The sequence below is a fragment of the Mus musculus genome, chromosome 2 (genome assembly GCF_000001635.26).
Source record: "Mus musculus strain C57BL/6J chromosome 2, GRCm38.p6 C57BL/6J".
In the NCBI taxonomy this organism is placed as follows: domain Eukaryota; kingdom Metazoa; phylum Chordata; class Mammalia; order Rodentia; family Muridae; genus Mus; species Mus musculus.
This window is the reverse complement of record NC_000068.7, coordinates 138,234,456-138,257,171: the sequence shown is the minus strand read 5'-3', so window position 1 is coordinate 138,257,171 and position 22,716 is coordinate 138,234,456. Positions and strand designations below refer to the sequence as shown.

Sequence of the window (22,716 nt, the reverse complement as noted above, 5' to 3'; positions counted from 1 at the left end):
CCAGGATCCCCAGCCCCCGACCCCGACGGCCACGCCCCAATAAGTTTCTTGGGAGAAGTTTGCTCGGGCCCCTAGGTGCTCTCGGTGCGCTCGGGACGGACTCGGCCTTGCACGATGCAAGTGGCCGCCACCCCGTCCCGGACCTCCGCCCCCACCGAGGTGGTTTGGCCCACGTCGTCTGCCCGGTCGCGGCCAGGTTCGCCTCGCCCCGTAGGGTCCCGTGGGCCGTCCTGCTCCGCACGCACGGCCCTGTAACCCGCACGAAGCTCGGGTATCTCGTCGCCCCCCACGCCCCCGCGCCCCTCGCCTGCAGCCTCCCGAGCCCCCTCGTTCGGCCACTCCCGCCTCCGGGCGCGCGCCCACGCCTCGGCCCACGCCGCGCACGCGCGCAGCTAGCAGCCACTCGCCAGCACTCACCGTCAGCTTTCTGCGTGGCCACGGACGCTACCGCCTCTCGCAGCTCCGACCAGGTGCCCGCTCCGCAGGCCCGGTCCAGGAACTCAGGGATCCAGAGCCCGGCGGGCGAGGCGGGCACCCGCACGCAGGGCACGCTCCCCGGGACCGTGAACGCACACCCGAGCGCCAGGAGGGGCCGGGAGGCGCTCCCGGAGGCTGCCCTGGATACGGGGCATGCGCAGAGCCCTCCCCTTCCCGGGCCCTGAGAGTAGTGGGCGGGGACTCTGGAAGACTGGCTGGGAAAACTGGAGAGGCGCTTTAGAGGGAATCTTACTGGAGCTCTCTGTGTCCTTGTCCCACAAATTGCAAACTTCCTCCTCTAGTTCACTCATTACATCAGATAGAAAATATTTATGGAGCATCTATTTTGCAGACTCCAGAGCAGTCTTCGGGAGTAATAGGCACGTTGCCTTTGAGTTTAGAACTCCCTTTAGACTGATGAGACAGGCATTTGAAAGAGCAAACATTAACTACAATCTTTAATGGTAGAAGGAAGGAGAATGGCTGGAGTGCTAAAGAAAGCTTAGTTGGGAGATGTAGAAACAGGCAGCGCTGAGGTGAAAAGACAAACTCACCTGCTAGAGAAGATAAACATAAAGGCAGAAGCTTTGAAGGGAACTATGAGCTTGTGAACACTCAGAGGCAAGAATACTCTGGATGCTGCTTGGAGAGTCAAAGTGGCAGCTGGAAATGTAGTTGAAACTCCTCTAGAAATAATCTTTAACCCTTAGTCCAAGATTCCAGTAGTGAATAAGTGGGAATTGCTTAAGATGGGAGACAGAGGAATCCTGTGTTGGCCTTTTGAGGTACAATGTCTGAAATGCTTAGCTATCGCCTGTGGAAGAAGTAGTGGGATCTTGAGTTACTGGTCAGCAAGGTAAAGTAATACAGACAATTGTTGTTCTGTTGTTTGCTGAAGAAACCACACCTGCTTTGGTTACAAAACATAAAGAAACCAAGCTGGACTATACCAGTACAGGCTGCTGAGGGAGAAGTGTCATGACCAGTCTTACTTAGTTGTGGAGCCTGCATGCTACATCACTAACTTCCCAGGCAAGATGAACTCACTGGTGCAGTACTGGCAAATCTGTTAGGGGGATAACCAACCCCTTCTGGTCTTTTGTTTGTTTGTTTGTTTGTTTGTTTGTTTGTTTTTAATCTGGGGCTTGCTTCCCAGGAAGAAATCTTTATCTTCGATCATAGACTTGGTCAAAAAACTGTGGCTAGAAGATCATGGGCCCATTCTGCTAACTGGATGCGATGTGTCATACCTGTCAAGTTGCTTTCTGAATATTGTTTTATGTCCATAGATTGATGCTATTGTCAGCTTTGGTCAAAAAGACTTGTTTGGGTCAGTAAGCAGCCATTACTTCAGACTCATAACTGTTGAACATGCTGAGAATAACTGTTGAAAGCTGAACTCTAAATGGAACATCTGTATCATTCTCCCAGAGGGCTCAGGAACATTATGAAGTAAATCCAAGAAGACTATAAGAGATGAGGAAGGAGTAACTTATTATAGAATGTGGCATGGTCTCACATCCTTGACTTGTTAGTTACTATGGTTATCAGCACAAGTCCTGCTCAAGGCTGGAGCCATCAACACTCTGTCACGAAGCAGGAAAGAGCTCAGCAGGCCTCACAACTCCCTGAGGTTATGAATTAATTCCTGGTTGCTAGGGGATGGAGAGACCTTCCTTCAGTGATATAGTCATTGGTACAAGGCTATTCCAGGAAATAACCCTTACCCATGCTCCTGTGAACAACCCTAACTGAACTTCAGGGATCACAAGGAAAGGAAAGGAAAGGAAAGGAAAGGAAAGGAAAGGAAAGGAAAGGAAAGGAAAGGAAAGGACAAGACAAAGAGGCGTGTGGCAATGGAAGCAATTAGCCAAGAAAGGATTTTGGTTGCTAAATATGATTAAAATGCATTATGTATGTGTACAAAAATGCCATGCCCACTAGTATGTATAATTAATATAGGAAAAATAAAGAGAAAGAATGTAAAGTACAGATGGAAAAGTTCCAAAGATTATAAGAGACAGAATGTCTTCTAGCTTTGCTTAGTTCCTCTTTGAAGTAGAGACATATTTATCAAGGCAGGCAAGTTCCATATAGCACTGGACCAGTATCATCCTTGGCAAAGGTTGATCAGCAGAAAATGACACCCAAAAGATATACAGACATAGGTGCTAAGTGCTCATTTCAGTGTGAGTTTGGCCCTGTGAAAAAAAAATTTTTTGTTTATTTGAAAAACATTAATATGAAAAGGATGTATATAAGAAAAACAGTTGGGCTTTCCAAATCAAAACCCTTCAAATAGAATGCACATGTCATAATAAACAGCTTGCTAGTGCCCCAATCACTTAATGTCTCTGAGCCTTACCATCCCCATCTGTGATATGGGATTATAATTGTTATCTGAACGTAGTTTTATTGTGGACTTTCTTGGCATAAGTTCTCGACTGTAGTTATTTTTCTAAATGGTTCAGATAGGGTGTGTCTGAGATGTCATTAACACGTTTGTAGCTTTGAGAAAAGAACTTTACTATTCACTGTTGTGACTCTCATCCAATCAGCTGAAAAACCTCAATACAAAATCTGACTTTCCATAATCAAAAACAATTTTACCATCAGACAGCCTTAGGCAGTCCTTCCCAGGGTCTCTCTCCCTCTCTTTTTCTCTCTCTCATCTCTGTGAGTGCTGCTGTCTCTATCTCTTTCTTTCCTCTTGCTCTATATCAAACTCTAGTATATGTGTGTCTATACTTGTGTTTTGTTTAGTATGTACACATATAAGCTGCATATCTAACATAGACAAATACATGAAATTTTTTTTAAAAAGTGGAAAATTTAAAGTTGAGTCATTCATAAAAAAGTTTCACATCCCCAAATCAAAACAGACAGAGCTCTTTACAAGTAAGATCAGATCTTTCGACAAATAGGGATAGAAATGATGACTACATCCCCGTAAGCTAGCAAATTAACAAATCTGTGCTATATCTTTATAATAAAAATGTCCTTGAAGCACGCAAACTTCTATTTGTTTCTCGGCCCATCTTTCTTCCATCTCTTCTGCCTGTAAAATTCGCATTCTTTGTTTAACTCACTGAAACAACTCTCGGTTTCATAGACTGGATACTGCTTGGTTCATGGACAAAAGCCAAATGCAAGCCAATGGACGCACTTTAAGCTTTGTGCTTTGGCTGACATAAATAACACACATGCACATACACTCACAGTACTCACCCTATTGGGTCTGTGTCTTCAGACAACTCTGGCTAATACAATTTTTAACTTTCTCAAGAATATTAAGTAAATTAATTTTAATTAAAAACCAAGCATTATTATCTTTAGCTTGCTACTCTGTGAAAAATCAAATTTAGGTATGTAAAAGCCCAATACATAGTAAAAGATGATTAAGTGACAATTGCTATCATCTGTTAATGAGTATCAAACATAAAATAAAAGCAGGAGGGGTGGATATTTGCACCATGAAAATACCTTTTTCCATTCACTGGGTAATAAATTCTTAAAAGCCAGATTTATGAGGTGAAAGAAAAAGATTGATATCCATAGTTCCAACACAGGAAAGGGGGTATATATATATATATATATATATATATATATATATACATATATGTATATATATATATATATATAATTAAAAATTTTCCTAAACAGATACTGATAAGAAATGGATGCTAGGTATATGATAAAACACCAGACTTACAAAGATAGACATAGAAGACTACATTGGCACATTTTACTTTAATTTCTGTTCTGGTTCTATTCTTTCTGCTTGCTCCTAGGATGGGAAAAACCCAGGAGCTTACTTCTGACAAAATTCCCAACTTCCCAGAGTGGCTGCATGCTGTAGCGCTCAATCTATATCAGCGTTTTTATTGATTTCTTTTTGGAGAGTCCAACAGCTGAGGGAGCATGCAAAAATGATTAAAATATTCCATTTAGTCTACAAATAGCACAATTTGTTATTCTAGGCAATGCCTCTATCTTGAGGGAATTTATTAAATAGTCCAGGAAAAAGAATCCTGACTATAATTTAGAAGAATGTGACAGGTACCTTAAGAGGAAATGAGTGATTTAGCCAATTATGCTTCATCAGATAGTTAATGCCAGGGGCTTTCTTTCCTCATGCTGGCCTCACCATGGTTCCTAACTTTCCATTTCAGGTTGGTAAAGCCAATGAGGGATGACAGAATAGTTTAAATAGGTTTCATTTGAGGATGATAAGTCTTAGATAACTTAATATTCTCATTTCACTGATTCTCAGCTTCTCAGATGACAGGACACTGGAAGGTGGGGTGAATCTGAAGTACAGCTTATTTAGGTCTAAAACTGCTTTCTTTTATCTTTTCTTGTTGTCTTGATTACTTTTTTAAAAAGGAGAATGCAAGTGTAAAGTATAAAATAATAATTCTCCTGGCAGAATGGAAATTTGTAACTCAAGTACATGAAAAGCAAGTATAACAAAAGGTTTGGTTTGGGCTGCTAATGGGGCAGTGGGTTGCTCGCTATTATAAGGTGGAGCAGGATGATGTTGTCATACTTCTGTGACCAGCCAGCCACATTATGAGCTAGCTAGCATTCTTTTCCTTTTCAGCAAAGCATAAAATATTACTCTATGAAGTACTTCAACACCCGAACTCACAAAAACAAATGATCAGGGGAAAAAATGTTTAAATCATCAGGATATGTTCTTAGGAGAATTTGTGAATACCTTCATTTTGTGAGCATGTCACAACAATTGGAAATAAATTAATCTGGACAATCTGTCCTAGAAATGGAAGAGTTTTAACAAAATTGATGGGACTGGTCTCAAACTGTAAATGAAAATTATCATTTGATGAATAGTAGTGGTGATCATAGAAGCTGCAATATATATCATGAGGCAGATTGTTCAAAGATTGTTAAACCTTGGAATGATGTCTTACAAAGTTACATAATGTGCTACCTCCTGATTCCTTAAAATTAAACACAACTATCCTGCCTTGAGTCACATGCAGCCCTTTTGCATGGTCTTTCATTATACTAATTCTATTCAAAACACCTTATTACATAGGGCCATATTACAATAGAAGGTTGTGTCTTTATTAGCAGGCAATGTCACTCTAGAGGCTTCTTAATGTGAGAGTATTTGGCCTTGAAAGGACTAAAATCTAACTAAGAGGTCAGCAAGCATGACAGTAATATTTTCAAATTCTACTTCCTCTTCTTATTCTTTTTTTTTTTAAGGTTGTTGTATAGACATATGTTGAAGAAGTATTTAACATGATGACATTAGGTTTGGTGACACATGCCTATAATCGCACCACTTGGCAGGCTGAGCAAATAAGATCCAGAGTTAAAGTCAAGCCTTGACTACATAGTGAGTCCCTTTTCTCAAATAAACAAAATCCGAAATCTCCCAAAGCAAAACAGACAAACAACGCCCCACAAAAGCAACAAGATAACTTTTGCACATCTTAATTATTCCTGTATCTTCAATCCTATGTAAACTTTGTGTGGTAGTCTGAATGAAAATGGTCTCCATAGATTCTTAGTTAGTGGCATTGTTGGAAGTGTGGCCTCATTGGAGGAAATGTGTTACTGGAGGTGGCCTTTGAACTTTCAGAAGCTCAAGGCAGGACCAGTGTGACTCAGTCTTCTTGCTGGCCTGCCTATTCAGATGGAGAACTCTCAGCCCCTTCTCCAGCACCATGTCTGTCTGTGCACTGTCATGCATAGTAACAAGGGACTAAATCTCTGAACTGTCACTCCCAATTAAATGCTTTCCTTTATAAGAGTTACTGCGGTGTCTCTTCACAGTAGTAGAAACTCAAACTAAGACACTTTGTATTGGTGTTATATTTAAAATATTAAATATAATGCAATCTTGAAAACTAAATTCTTGTAAACCACTTTGTGTTAGCAATAATAGAAGTTAAAAGTTATACCTCAAGCTATAGTTTCCTTTTTTATTTTTTTTCCATTTTTTATTAGGTATTTAGCTCATTTACATTTCCAGTGCTATACCAAAAGTCCCCCATACCCACCCACCCCCACTCCCCTACCCACCCACTCCCCCTTTTTGGCCCTGGTGTTCCCCTGTTCTGGGACATATAAAGTTTGCGTGTCCAATGGGCCTCTCTTTCCAGTGATGGCCGACTAGACCATCTTTTGATACATATGCAGCTAGAGTCAAGAGCTCCGGGGTACTGGTTAGTTCATAATGTTGTTCCACCTATAGGATTGCAGATCCCTTTAGTTCCTTGGATACTTTCTCTAGTTCCTCCATTGGGAGCCCTGTGATCCATCCATTAGCTGACTGTGAGCATCCACTTCTGTGTTTGCTAGGCCCCGGCATAGTTTCACAAGAGACAGCTACATCTGGGTCCTTTCAATAAAATCTTGCTAGGGTATGCAATGGTGTCAGCGTTTGGATGCTGATTATGGGATGGATCCCTGGATATGGCAGTCTCTACATGGTCCATCCTTTCGTCTCAGCTCCAAACTCCGTCTCTGTAACTCCTTCCATGGGTGTTTTGTTCCCACTTCTAAGGAGGGGCATAGTGTCCACACTTCAGTCTTCATTTTTCTTGAGTTTCATGTGTTTAGCAAATTGTATCTTATATCTTGGGTATCCTAGGTTTTGGGCTAATATCCACTTATCAGTGAGTACATATTGTGTGAGTTCCTTTGTGAATGTGTTACCTCACTCAGGATGATGCCCTCCAGGTCCATCCATTTGGCTAGGAATTTCATAAATTCATTCTTTTTAATAGCTGAGTAGTACTCCATTGTGTAGATGTACCACATTTTCTGTAACCATTCCTCTGTTGAGGGGCATCTGGGTTCTTTCCAGTTTCTGGCTATTATAAATAAGGCTGCTATGAACATAGTGGAGCATGTGTCCTTCTTACCAGTTGGGGCATCTTCTGGATAGTTTCCTTTTTTAAAGACAACAACAACAACAACAACAACAAACCAACAACAGCAACAAAAAACCATTAAGCTCTAAGGGGAATTTACAATATTTTCTTGACTGTGAGCATACACTTTATTAAGCCAGTTTCTCTAAGATCACATAAACATTCGAATACTTATTTCCATGTCACACTTCATTATGGGGTGGAAGGCAGTCTAAACCAGGAGTATGTTGCCATCAGCTGAGGAATTTGAAATTTTTCTTATGTCCGTGTCATAATCCCACAGTTGTGAATATTTGGTCTAGATATCATTTAGGATTTTATAAACTCTTTGAGTGATTCATATATATATATATATATATATATATATACACACACACATATGTAAAATTTGAGACAAATCTCAAGTGCTTGGTATGAATGCATAGCAACTGTGTAGTTACATGTATTCACTTGCATCAGCTTATAAAACTTATGCTGAAGTATACTCACAATGCTGTATATTTAACACCCATTGTAAGTTAGTATCAGTAATATATCTTAAGATTACTTGCTAGTCAAGGTCTGATACTTTGGTTAATATGGCCACATTCCTTTACAACATATTGAAATTTAATCTTGTACTTGTCATAAAACTGTGCAACCTCTGTAGAAGATTTGGCTAGAAGGAAATTATTTTCCTCTACCCTCTTAGTGTCCAGGGTTGGAGCATGTGAATTAAAGTCATATTTAAAAATGAGTGGGTAAATATAATTTATGAAACAATGACTATCTAAAGATGGGTGTTATGAGCAACACTTTATGAGAGGGTGAGAAGAAAAAATGATTTTCAAGTGGAACCAGGCAAACAATATCATTTCTTCTTAATGCTATTTAATGAGTGTATTTAAGTATTGAGACAGGATCCTGCTTTTTTCCAGGCTATATCTTAACTCCCACATTCAAGTGAGGCTCCTGCCTCAGCTTCTCAAATAGCTGGGATAGCAGGTTTGTGTCACTGAGCCTGGCTATTAAAAGATACAGATTCATGATGCTGTTTTGTCTACCAAGGTTAAAGTTGTCTTTTCCATGCCTTTAAAATGGTAAAACTTTTCTGTTTTAAATCAATCACAATCAATCTAACAGGCAAGTTGAAACATACCAAGATACCAAGTCCAAGAACAAAGAGTTTATTCATGCCACAATGTGAAATGCCATCAGGGAGAAAATAATAATTCTCATTGTCTAGAATAAGTGTTTCCAAAGTGGCTCCAAAGGCTTTTGGGTTTTATAAATAGAAGAAGAAAGAGGAGGAGGAGGAGGAGGAGGAGGAGGAGGGGGAGGAGGAGGAGGAGGAGGAGGAGGAGGATTTTGTGCAGTTGAGCCTTCGTTCAGCACAACACAAGCAGCAAGAACAGAACAGGACATCCTTGATCCCTTACACTACACATTCCAGGTTAGAAATGTAACAAACAGGAAAAGACTCTTGCATGGAAATTCTTTATTATCTTTATGGCATCACTGAGTTCACAGAGGCATATTCTGTTGGGTCAGGATGACCTGAATGACCATGGCCCCATGTTTCACATGTATCCCACATTTATCCTAAGGCTAAAGAATGCATGACCTCACTGCTATACCATTTGAAGTCTCTTTTCTCAGCGTTTACTAACTTCCTAGTCTATTTGGTCTGTTGGGTGAATCTGCTCTTAGGAAGGCTGCCAGTAAATTCTCCTGGGCTTTTTCCAACAACTCCTCTTAGATGGTGGGTTGCTGGAGGCCAGAGATTCTAACCGAACCTTAAATGAGACCACTCAGTTCTGCTCCTGGTGATCTCTCTTAAAATCCAGCCACAGAACCAAGAGCAAATCTACGCAATGATTCTGTCAATAAAAGACTGGGATAAAGCACAAGCACGTTTTCAAGATTCTGCATCAAGCTGCTCCTGTAGAAGTGGCCAAAGCAGTTCTGTGGGTGAGATGAGCATCAGGTGAGAGGCTCTGCAGAGGGTGTGGACTCATCAATGCATCAGGCACCATGTATACAAACAGCGTTTATGTCATTAATCCTGTCATGTTTTACTATGTTCCCTTCCAGTGTTCTTGCTCTGCAATGTTACCATAATTATCACAATGCCAATTATTTAAAATTAGATGTCTCCTTCAAATTTTATTTATATTCCCTTCAAAAAGGATTATATATATATATGTGTGTGTGTGTGTGTGTGTGTGTGTATTTCAATCATCTTTACACTTTTACAACCCTCTTTTTTAAAATGACTATATGGATAAATAATAAAAATGAATATAATCTTTGATCAGGAAACCATAAAAATATTAAATAAAACAAAAAGGCTTCATACATTTTCTTGAATTCCAAAAAGCCTATAAATGCTGTACGCTTTGTCAAAATTCTTGTCTTAGTCAGGGTTTCTATTCCTGGGCAAAACATCGTGACCAAGAAGCAAGTTGGGGAGGAAAAGGTTTATTCAGCTTACAATTCCACACACCTGTCCATCACCCAGGAAGTCAGGACTGTAACCTAAGTAGGTCAGGAAGCAGGAGCTGATGCAGAGGCCATGGAGGGATGTTCTTTACTGGCTTGCTTCCCCTGGCTTGCTCAGCCTGCTCTCTTATAGAACCCAAGACTACCAGCCCAGAGATGGTCCCACCCACAAGGGGCCCTTTCCCCTTGATCACTAATTGAGAAAATACCCCACAGTTGGAGCTTATGGAGGCATTTCCCCAACTGAAGCTCCTTTCTCTGTGATAACCCCAGCCTGTGTCAAGTTGACACATAAAACCAGCCAGTACAATTCTGAACCTGATTTCAAAAAATTAAATATATGTTCATTTGCATATGCTAATGACAACACGATTTTCCTGACTGTTTTTGGGCTGGAACCTTTGTTTTTCTCCGAACTTCTTTGGAATTGATAGATTGGATTGATTCATTATGTAAAACCGTTTTTTGTTGTGTTTTGAGGCAGATATACACAGATCCAAGCATTACAGTAGAAGACATTGTGTTTTACCAATTGGCAACATGACTAAGCTTTGGTTTAAGACTGAAGACAAGTGTGTTTTCTTCTGTAGGAATACTTATTTGGTGCCTGTCCAGTTTCAATCCAGTTTCAAACTGAATCCTTCAGATTCAGAAGTATATATGTAATGAATACATATGTGTGTATGTATATATGTATAATGTATATATGTATGTATATTCCTTTTTAATGCCTTTAAGCATGTAATATAAATAACCTTGTACAAGTAAATTGCACTCCATGCAGCTTTGAATTGCCATGCAACATTTTATGCCAACATGAGTAAATAACAAAAAGTAGACAACAGCAGCCACAAAACACCACCTGGACATGCTCTGTTCTTTGTCGTTTGAGAAGGTTTAGCACTCTTTGCCTGCTCATGATGAAGGAAAGACTCAATATTCTTGTGTGTAGCTGTTCTTCCCCGCCAGATCATAACTTGAACTGGACTCCCCGTGGTTCCAGCTCCTCCCAGGTTAGACTTCCCAGGGTCCAATATGACAGCAAAAACAAGTGCATACCACTCGACTTCCTAGCTTTGGTTTTCTTCAGAAACAAACAGAATTCACAAATAGAATTCAAATGAAAGTGGTTTGCTTGGCAGTGGTCCATGGGAAAGCTGGTGGTAAGGGAGGGAAGTGAAACAATCAGGGAGAAGCAGCCAAGTAAGGCTGCAGGCAGCTGGAGCTGCAGTGTGCTGGGGACTCTGGGAGCTAGCATAGAGCACACACACACACACTCACTCACACACAGCTATGTTCCAATGAAGGGCCAGAAACTCAAAAATCATTACTTACTACCTCCTGCTGATCAAGTCACTAAAGAAGTAGAACCATTAGCCAGTAGGTGTCATCCATCAATGATTTGGGGTGTTCTCAGAGACACTAACTCCCTAGAGCTTTCCCTTATCAGTTCCTGTGGGTGAGCTGAAAAGAGTTCTGTGGCCAGAAAGAAAGGAAATGAGATTCAGTAGCTCATCATTGAAGTCTAGTGATCTTGCACTTGTATTAACAGAACAGAGCCAGGATGTCCTAAACATGGAGACACAGCAACATCACACAGTCTCTTCCAAAGCCTATCTGAACACGGTATTCATTCCTCTGAAGGCTTATCATTTTTCCTATCTTTATTGCTGCCTCCTCCATTTCTCTCAAAATTCAAAATCTTTCTTACAGCCATATTCTAGCGATGCACACAGTGGAGAAAGACTCTCAAGACTACATGACAACAAGCCCAAATCACCAGGTGGTAGCTGCATACTCTGTGAAGATATACTCTGAGCCCACTGCCTGTTTCCACCAGAGAACCACCACTCTCCCTGCTCACCAGGAATTCACTTGACCTGCATTTGAATTAAATATAGAGGATGTCTCAGGGGATGCATTCCTTTTGGTTCTCTTGATTGTGAATGTAATTGTACATTTTAGATTATCAATGTGTACTGTATCACAGGCTTTTTCTAAAAAGTCTAAGAAGTTTGTTGTTGTTATTTTATTTTTATTTTTTATGATGGCACAGATGTCTTGAAGGATTCTGAAGGCAAAATTGCAAGCAGCTCTCCCATCATCTACCTCAGAAGGAAAATTTACACTGTTTCGCTTTCTTCCTACTTCCGAGTTGATATTTGGCTGTGGCAGAGTGCTACTGAGTTTTGATTGTCACAGGTTACAGACTAGAACCTCCAAAATTGAGAACCAAGACAAACCTTTTCTTCTAGGAAGTTGATTGCCATAGGTGTCTGTTATAAGTGTACAGAGCTGACCAACATACAACCAATCAAGTGTACAGAGCTGACCAACATACATCCTACACCAAGCATTGTTCTTCATTCCTCAAATCATTGTACATCCTCAAAGTTCTATTGAGTCCCTATAGAAGAACTGAGAGACAGATGGACCTTATCAATGGGAAAGGAGGGTGCTCCAGGCTATGCGTCCCAATTTTCTTTGCTAACCTAAGCTTTCAATTTTTAATCTAACAAGTAAAGTTCCCATTGGTTTCTAAAGGTGATTCTAAGAATGTCAGCAGGCACAAGGAAGCTCATTAGGAATTTTGAAACTTTACTAAATTGACTAACGGAGTAGCAACCTGACCTTTTCAAATGTTTCCAGATGCTGAGCACTAGACTGAAATCCTAAATCGAAAGAACCGACTCTTACTGATCAGCAGCGCTATAGCAAAAAGAACCTGTTTTCATTTGATGTAGTGAGTCATGAGGGATGGAAAGACTCTGACACTCAGTGATTAATTTCTAAAAATGTGGTTGAATGAATCAAATTATGTATCATTTGATGCGATTAAATGTGAGTCCCTGCACTGTATGCAGACCTTTCGCTTTGCAGGCATTGCCAGCCTGTGAAATTAACTGTGCCATTTACAAGCTATCATGCAATTTTCTGTTTCCCGAAACAAAAGCAACAATCTGGGTACATTAAAGATCGTTATATAATTGACAAACCTGCTTTTATAAAACTTGATCTAAAACACTTAAATGGCTATCATTTGCAAAGGGAGCTACTCATTAACAGTGCAAAATCATTTAAAAATTAGAGTGAAAACCACACTTATTTTTGTCCCCCAGGATACTTCCAAGTCTACATTTTTTTTTTCAGTTTACAAAGGTTACCTCACTCGGGCCAGTGACCTCACCTGATTTCTTAACTCATTCAAATGAGGAGACAGAAAAGTTACCTGTGTCCCTATTTTTAAATACAACTAAAGGATAATTTTCCAGTAAGAATAATTTTCTACTTCACCAACTGGAAAACATGTATTTCTGTCAAATCGCAGTAGTTTGGAGTTCAATTTCAACTCTTAAAATACTTTTTGGAATAGGTGGATATGGAAGGGTGTACACTAATTACAAGCTCTGTGACTCTTCACAACCTGAAGATACCAATGAAGCCACTACTCCATTGTTATATCAACAAATGGAGTAAGGCCACTGTGGCTCAAGCCCTGAGCCCCCTGCCTGTTTCCACCAGAGAACCACCACTCTCCCTGCTCATCAGGAATTCACTTGACCTGCATTTGAAGTGAATATAGAGGATGTCTCAAGGGATGCATTCCTTTTGGTCCTCTTGATTGTGAATGTAATTGTACATTTTAGATTATCAATGTGTACTGTATCACAGGTTATATTTAAAAACAATCGATTTGATTATTGACAAAAACAGCTTATTTCCAGTTTTTTCCATTATAAACATTGATACTGTGAAGCTCCCTCTACACAGTGAATGTAAGTAAAATTTGATTATTGACAAAAACAGCTTATTTCCAGTTTTTTTCCATTATAAACATTGATACTGTGAACCTCCCTCTACACAGTGAATGTAAGTAAAATTTGATTATTGACAAAAACAGCTTATTTCCAGTTTTTTTCCATTATAAACATTGATACTGTGAACCTCCCTCTACACAGTGAATGTAAGTAAATTTCTGTTAAATTTATACTTAGGAGTAGTGATGATATATATATATATATATATATATATATATATATATATATATATATATAGTGCTTTAATTGACATTCTCCAGTAGTGCTTGTGCGGACTTACAGTCCTATAGTATTGTCAGAGAATTATTACTTCTTATTCTTGTCTATTCTTGGTATTATCTGTAGGTTCATTATGGCCATTATGTGTCATATGACATACCATTAGGAATATTTTGTTCCAGTTTTAACAACTGGAACCTAAATAACTTGGTGTTGCTCACCTGTAAGTTAAAAAAATGCTTCAAAAAACAAATACCAAAGTTTTCTGTTTGTAGCCCTCACCTTATATAGGTGCAGTGACTTAAGTCTGTCTTATTTAAGCCACCTATTTGTTTCAAGGTATCCACAGAGACTGCAGAAACCTGAAGATCATCTCTGTTTACTTCAGTAGAGTTTGGTGCCCACGAAGCAGAACAGGTGATTACATTAGAACCATAAGTGTGAAGCCCAGTGAATCAATATTATGTTTACACCAAAAGAGATTTTGAGCAGTACTCCAGAGCCCTGGCAAAGTGCAAGAGCACTAAAGAGCATAGCATGAATTCAGCCTGACGCACCCACAGCCATTCTGAATCATCACCACCGGGGATTGCTCCTGAGTAACCCTAGGCACTTTTTCCTACCTAGCTGCCAGCACACTGTAAGTAAACAGAGCAATTAGAGAGGCGGGTGAAGCTCTACAACCTTACCGTGGTGCTAGGAATGTGCTTGACCCTGACAGCAGCTTCAGATAAGACAGGTTCATTCGAGAGAGGGTGAAATAATTTTTGTCCTGTCTGCTTTATAGGTCTCTATCATTCTAACCCACCTAATCTTGACATCACCAAGGACTGTCCTTTATCTGTAGGACCCCGTCAATTTGCATTCCACAGAAACCTGTATCTTTTTTTTTTTTCAGTCGCTTTCTTCAGCCTCATAGCACCAAGGAGATCATTCTCCAACCCCGAGACCAACTTGCGCCAGGAAAAATCATTGTATTCTCATGTCATGGAGCCATATTCATGTTTTTAGGATTTTTCTTTGTTAAGCTATAAAATATTATGTCTTCCTCTCCTCCTGTCCTTACACCCTAATTCTGTAGGCCAAACTGTACCCAGTTCTGTATTTTAGTTCATGCCTCTGGCCTTGTGACCTTTTTTGAGTGGCTAATTGTCTTTGATTGCTTCTGACGTCTCTGCCCAGCTTTTTCTCTCCTGCCATTTCTGACTTTACCTAACCTCCCTTGAGAAGTTGCTTCCAACTAGACATAGTGAACATTATGGACATGTCTGCCCTGTCAAGTAACAATTATTTCAGATGGAAAAATCTCCAGAAAATGAATAAAAGAACAATTTCGGTTGGATATATTCAAATTTGATGTTTACTATAGGTGTTTAATGCATTATATACATCTTCATTGCAGCCAATGTCTACAGAAAAGAATTCAACAAGAAGACTTTGTTCTTTATCTTCTTTACATTTAGCTTTGATTCTTGTACACTGGTAGATTATTGAAGTAACACTTTATAAACCACAGCCTCCAAATATAGGGACGTAAGACAACAAACATATAGTTACCTCATGAGTCTGAGGATTGGCAATTTAGTCAGTTCTAAACTGAGCAACCTTTCCAGTCTTGGTTGGATTTTACTATATGTTTTCTTCCTAGCTGTCTATAAAGCCTTGGTTGGGATGACAGAGGTAAATGGTATCTGTTCTAGGTGTTTCTTTCCCCTGCTTCTGGGGTAGCAGTCTAGACTAGTCAGGTCCCGTCCATGGCAGTGATGAAGACAGGAGGGCAAGTGTGAGCAAGTCCTGTCGCCTAAAGGCTTGTCCTGCCATCTGAAGGCTTGTCCTGCCTCTGAATGTCTACACCCCTCACATCCCATTAACCAAGACAAGTCATGTAACTGGTGTGACAGTCAGACTGGGAGGTGCAGCAAAGTGCATGGCTAGGGGCATGAAACAGGTGAGGGTGAGGAGCAGGGTGGTTTTGTACTCTATCATGGTAGGTCATCTCAGGCAAGTTACCTAATCTTCCTAAACTCAGGTCTGTTGTCAATAATTAAGGGATGATTATAGCCCAGGAGACTCTCCCAAATTTTTATAATGATTTAATATATGAGATATGTATTATACAATGATAAGTGCTTCAAAAGTGGTTAAGTTATAAATGTATGAGATGGCATTGTTATTATTATGTTTACATCCTTGGCTTTAAACAGAATACTGAGGTGAGTGAGCTTGGCCTTCAGTGCCTCTGGCCTCATAGGTGGCTTCAAGTCTTACTAGGCTTCCCATTTCACTAGCTCATTGTAGTAGCCTACCCATACTCAGGAAGAATGTAGTCAGTGAATGAGGGGATGAACTAATTTGTCAAAGACATGGGTATTTGATTCTTGTCTTATCTTTCATTCAACCAAAATGAACTAATGACTTACCTGCACAAAACATGTTCCACCTGTTACAATCAAGTTTCAGAAATGTGAAGAACAGATACAGTGACAGAGAAATTCCATTACAGAGAAATTCACAGCTTAGAGGTAAAGAAATACTAGAGGAAATGCTGTCTCAACTTCAGAGCCAACATACATTGGCAGTTGAAGTGGGGTGATAAACTAACTAAGACTTAGCGCAAAGCTTTAAAGGAAACATTTTGAGGCTAGGAGATAAATAGGAGTCACTTAGACACTCTGGCACCTGTGAGAGGGACATTCCAGAAAGGGGTGGGTGATTATGTAAAGAAACTGAGAACTGTCATATAAAGTCATTGCTTATTAATGCTGAAACATATAATAGAATCATAAGTGTGAGAGGAAATGAACTTAGGGAGGTGTGAAGGTGAATACAAAGACTTGAGTTGAGCTCAAAGTTGAACACAAAGACTTGAGTATGAGAAAGACCAGAGTGAGGAGAACAGAACAACATTGGAAATAGTCAGCAGTAGACAAGAGTTTCAGATTGTAAAAGTTGAAGCAAGAGATGCTGTGTCCTTTACCTTGAACTATATCAGGAGAGCTAAGGAGGAAAGGATGGATATGACAGATGATCACTGATGTTCTCAAGACTTTGTGATTAATGATGGATGAAAGAGGTCTGCCCACCGACAAGAACGTAAACAGGAGATTCAATTCATCACAATACAAGTCAATCAACAGATGATTATTCACCCAGAGGGTACCTTGGGCAGACCAATACAAGATGATGAAGACACAGACACAATGCTCTGACAATGAGTAAACAAGTAGCTGAAGTAAGTCACCACATTAGAATAAGAGCCCCTATCAAGGAAAATATAGATGCACTTTGAGATAATTGAGAAGGGGTAACAATTTGATTAATAAACTTTCTTGTCATGAAGCTAAGAGATATTATTCTAAGCCTAGATTGTTCTTGTCTCTATTAATTGTCATAACAGATTCTGTTTCCTTAAGAGGAGGGAGGCCTCATGCTCTTCCTTCTGTTTTGCTAATCATTATAAAACGAGTAAGACTCAAAAATCAGAACTCTGGGCTGGAGAGATGGCTCGGTGGCTAAGAGAACTGGCTGTCCTTCCAGAAGTCCTGAGTTCAATTCCCAGGAACCACATGGTGGCTCACAACCATCCCATCCCATCTGTAATGGGATCTGATGCCCTCTTCTGATGGATCTGAAGACAGCTACAGTATAATATATATACATATATATGTGTGTGTATCTATATATTTTTACATATATAAATATATGTAAAATAAATAAAGAAATCTTTTAAAAATAATTTAGAGTTCTTTTAGAATTTTCTTACAAAATTGCTGGACCAGAATCACACAAATATTGATCTTTGCTCAATGATGATTGTCTCCCTGTCCTAGCTTGTTTTCTGTTGTTATGAGAAAACATGAAACAAGGAAAACTTACAGAGGAAAGTTTATTTCATCTTACACTTCCAGGTAACCTTCTAATCACTGCAGGAAATCAAGAGTAGGAAGTAAAGGCAGACACTAAAAGCTCGAGCCTATGGAGGATTTCTACTTACTGACTTGCTCCCAGGCTCATGTTCAGTGACCTTTCTTATGCCTCCCAAGGACAACTTGCCCCAGAGTGACACCAGCACCATGGGCTTGGTCTGCCCACATCCATCAATCATCAGGAAACCGCCACACAGACATGCCTATAGGCTAATTTGATGATGGCATCTATTTCCTTGAGGTTTCCTCCTTCCACTTGACTCTAGTTTGTGTTCACATGACAAAAAACTAATCTGCACACACCCAATGACTGCTCCATCAAGGTTGCTATATACCTTACATTGAGCAGGTGTCTCTAGGGAAGTACGAGATAAGAATTCAGACACTCATCCTTAGTTTTGTACAGGGCCTTTCCTCAGAAAGGTAGCAAGGATAGTGGGTCTGGGAAACCCTTCCTCACAGTCTTACCACTGTGCAGAAGTGCTTGTTTGACTTTTCCTAACAACTTATGTTGACTAGTACAGAAGCAGACTCTACAGTCTGTAACCAGGTACAAGGGATAGCGAGGGAGAATTAGTTTGGAGATAGTTAAGCAAGTAGGGAAATAAAAAGTATGATTTTAGTAACCCTTCTTATTGCTGAAACAAAATAACCAACAGAAGCAACTTATTGGAAGAGGAATGGGTTTTAGCTTAAGATTTTAGAAATTTCACTTTATCGTAACGTGCTAGGTGTAAATGTTTATGTCATGGTGGATCTGCTTGTATTAGTGAGATCCATGAAACTTGGAAATGCCTTCAAAGGCTTCTAGAGACCTAATATTGCCAGCCAATCCCCAAATCATATGGTATCTACATCCTTCTAAATAGCACCATAAACTGAAAATAGAGTAGTCTATATGTGTGTACGTAGGATGGGGTCAGGGTGGTGGTAAACTCAAAAATTTAAGAGCACAGGCAGAATGTAGCCAGACATGGTTTAATTGGTTTTAACCTTAAAATGTTTTAGAATTTTAAATGTAATAATTAGATTTACATTATCTCAAATCCTCTTCAAACCCACCCATGTCTCTTCTCCACTCCCTCTCAGATTCATGGTTGCTTCTGTAATTATTGTTGTTATATATTGGGGTGGAGCATTGTGAAACTTCCCCTACCAAAGTTGGAATGTTGACAGGTGTGGTGATTATTGGGTCTTGTTTAAGCAACCATATTGTTAAGATCTCGTGTATGCAACTTACCTGACACTTGTAGGAGACATTACCTAAAAGCAGGCAGCTACAATCTCTGGCTTTTACAATCTTTCTGCCACTCTTACCCATAAGGTCCCCTGAGCCATATGGATACGAGTTGGTTTGTAGATGTGCCAGATTGGTTAGAGACCTCATAGTCGCCAATTCTCTGTATTTTGACCAATTGTGGATAGTGATAATGGCTGCATTGATAAAGGAAGAGCTCCAACTTTGATAATGGAATTTTCACAGTGCTCTTCCCCAATATTTAACAATAATAGTTATGGAAGAGGTCATGAATTTGAGAGGGATTGGGAAAGAGACATGGAAGTAGTTGGGAAAGGGTTTGAAATAATGTAAATATAGTACGTATATTTGGAATTCTAATGCATTTTTAAATTTAAAATCTATAATAGTCATTATATGCTGCAAGATGAAGCTTTGGTGAGGGATGAGCGATACACTAATCTATAGTTGTAAGCATAAGTATTTAGAACACAGGGAAAAATATTGCTTCAGGGAAAAGGTAGTAAAAAGGTTCTCCTCTAGGGTCTATGACTTCTGTAGCTATGGGGAGTTGGCTGGATTTACAGTGCCAGGTATTGATTCCCTCCTATTGAATGGAACTTAAGTTCAATTAGACAACTCCCCACTTCCCCAGATATAAAGTGCCACCGTTGCACCGCTGGGGAATATCTTGCCAAGCATATCACTACTGTGATTCATCGATAGCTTTTCTTCCTTGGAAACATTAGCCAGATCATTAGTCAGACTGCACACAGATTACCTCTAGTGCTGTCTCTTATAGGGGTCTAATCTCATGTGAAAACCCACGAATGATGTATTGATTCACTGTTGGATTTCGATCGGCGTATTAGACATCACCACCCACTCCATTGTCACCTATCAAGCTCTGATGACAGAATCCTAGGGCTTCTAGTCTACATCTTCAAATTCTTCCTGAAAACTAACCCAAAAACTTCATACAAATGTGGGAAAGCTTACTCATTGCAATGGCCCCACTCTTGCTACCTATTTGTGATATCAGTTACTTTTTTTTGTTGCTATGCCGAAATATCTGACTGAAGCCATGTCTTTATTTTAGCTCCTGGTGTCAGATGTTTTAGTCCATCATGGTGCAGAAAGAATGACAAATTGGCTCACTGTGGTTCTTCCTGTGGGAATCTGTGGTGATAAGTTCTTGATACAGACCAGGAAGCAGAGAAAGCAGATGAAAATGACTAGCTAGTTTAATCCTCAAAGGTCCATCTCAAGTGACATAGCTCTCCTTGTAGTAATCACTACTAGTGGTATTTGTACAACAAAGTTTATGGGTTTAAACTCTTGGAGTGTGTGTGTGTATGTGCTTGTGTCTGAGTGTGCGTGTGTGTGTGTGTGTGTGTGTGTGTGTGTGTGTGTGCATGTGTGTCTGTTTCTGTGAGTGCTTGTGTGTGTGTGTGTGTGTGTGTGTGTGTGTGTGTGTGTGTGTATGTGTGTAGATACAGGGATGACCTTGCGCTGTCTTTGTTTCATTAGAAAGAGAAGAGCATAGGTAACAAAAAGAATGGGAGAAAGGCAAGGGAGAAAAGGAAAATACATGGAAGTTGAAGGATGAGGAAGGATCCTGTGAAATCAGGCATGAATCCAACATTAGCTTGAACGCTTGGGAATTTCAGTGTCCTATCTTAGTAAGATTAAGGAGGACAATAATTCCCCTAACACTATGACATGTAAATATAAATAGCACACATATTTTAATTATTGTGGATTGAATCCAGGGCCTTGTGCATGTTAGGATAGAGTCTTTATCACAAAACTATATACACAGCCTGGCTCTGTATGTTTGTAGCCTGCTTTTATCGCCTTTCTTTAAAGGTTACATAGATAACTTGAGTGGAAGGGAACAAAGTGTTCCAGTTTCTTCACTTTTGTCCACTTATTTAAAGCATACATTTTAAGACTGTAGTTGGAGATAAGTTAATTCTGAGCCTGGGACTTTAGAATTGGAGTTGAAATGCAGACTCTTCCCAGGAGAAGTTGATATTTATCTATAAATATTGAGACTGGCCTTGGACAGAGGGCAAACTTTCTTAGCAAAATGTGACCTGATACTTGCATGGTTGACAAAGGGACAGTTTTTCACTCCAAAACAGTTCCTGCCAGCCATATCTATTGAAGTGTTTCTTTTTGGAGTATGGAAAATTCTGTGGAAATCTACACCACCTCTAAATCATGATTTTATTCAGAGTGGCTCAGCATTGCATCATATTTTGGGCAGGTGGTTGGAAAGAACCAGGTAGAACAGAGCTAAAGGGGAAAAAAAAATCATTTCCTGAAATAGATTGTCCGAATATCACAGTAAACTTACTTTGCTGTCCCTTTGAAGTATAATTGATGTACTAATCAGGTTTATAATGCATTCTCATTTCTTTCACCTTGTAATATAAAATTTAAGGGAATTCAAGATTGATTTACTTTCTTAAGCAGGAGGCAGGCAGGCAATAATGAATGAAGGAGATGAAACACCTGTGAGGCTTGCCTTTTGTAAAAGAAACAATTACTGCACCTTCGTGTAGCTGCCTTGTGAGAACGGAAGATTTAAGCTGATCAGACCTTTGAAGACCTGGAAAAATTGAAAGTCTAAAGCTCTCTCAATATTAAAATTTTATCAAATTAAAAAATTAAAAATTGTGCCACCCAAATCTCATAAATAGCACAATGCCATTTCAAAATAAAATTAACTACAAAGTTCTTACTAGACTTTGAAGTTATTACTAAGTTAAAACAATGACTTTTAACTCTGACTTTGGGATAAAGTTGATAAGTTTGTTATTTTAACTTATGTTAAGTTGGGCTATAAATTTTCCCCCAGCGTCCTGTCTAGTCTCAGTGATGATATGTGTATGTACTGTAAATCCCACCCATTAATCAATATTCCATAATCCCTACTTTATCTTCTGGGTTATCAGTGTTGAAAACACATCTAGCACAGAACCTATCATGAGCAACTGAACATCTATGGCAAAACAGAAACAGAATCAAAAACCTTTGCCCTACTTCCTGAATAGCCCCCATTTTCTATTCCATAAGACTGCAGTAACACTTATTTCCATAAAACAATGTCTCTAAGATAGATAACCTTAATTTTGCCATGGTCTCTTACTGGTCTGGTACAAATTCAGTTCAGTTCAATAATTCAATTAAAAATGTAAAAGTTTATTTATTAGGTTAGCAAACAGTAAATGTATTAAAAATGCCCAAATCTAAAGTAAATTCTGAGCACTGGGATTTCTTTAGCCACAGGGGGGAAAAAATCAGTAGAGCTTTCAGAAGGCAAGCTCTGTAATGTTTGTTCGTATGTACCAAGTTTAACATTTAGACATACATAGCCTGCGATTCTACAACTCAGTTTCCAGGACTCTCACTGCAGATAAAGCACCTGAAATATAGACTGGAGCGGGGGGAGAGGTTGTGGTCTGAATAAATGTCAGCATAGCCATAAAGAAGTAGTTTTCACTCACTAAATCAAGATACAATTCCGTTTGTTGCATGAAAGTAATGCATTGAATAAGCATTAGAAGGGAAGATTCAAAACATTTTTTTATTCTGGTTATATATTTGTTTAAGTCTATTTAAGCTGTTATGAAAGTGAT

General features: G+C 39.5%; 1 protein-coding gene across 2 annotated transcripts in view; it reads right to left on the bottom strand.

Annotated features, from left to right (window-relative positions):
• The window catches only part of Btbd3 (BTB (POZ) domain containing 3), a 30,841-nt gene extending 30,253 nt beyond the window's left edge, over positions 1 to 588 (bottom strand). The window contains exon 1 of one of the 2 annotated variants that reach the window (NM_001025431.1): positions 418 to 588. The gene's annotated coding sequence lies outside the window, so the exon portion shown is untranslated. The remainder of the gene's footprint in view (positions 1 to 417) is intronic. The other variant, XM_030250517.1, reaches the window with a different exon arrangement.
• Between the last annotated feature and the right edge of the window lie 22,128 nt (positions 589 to 22,716).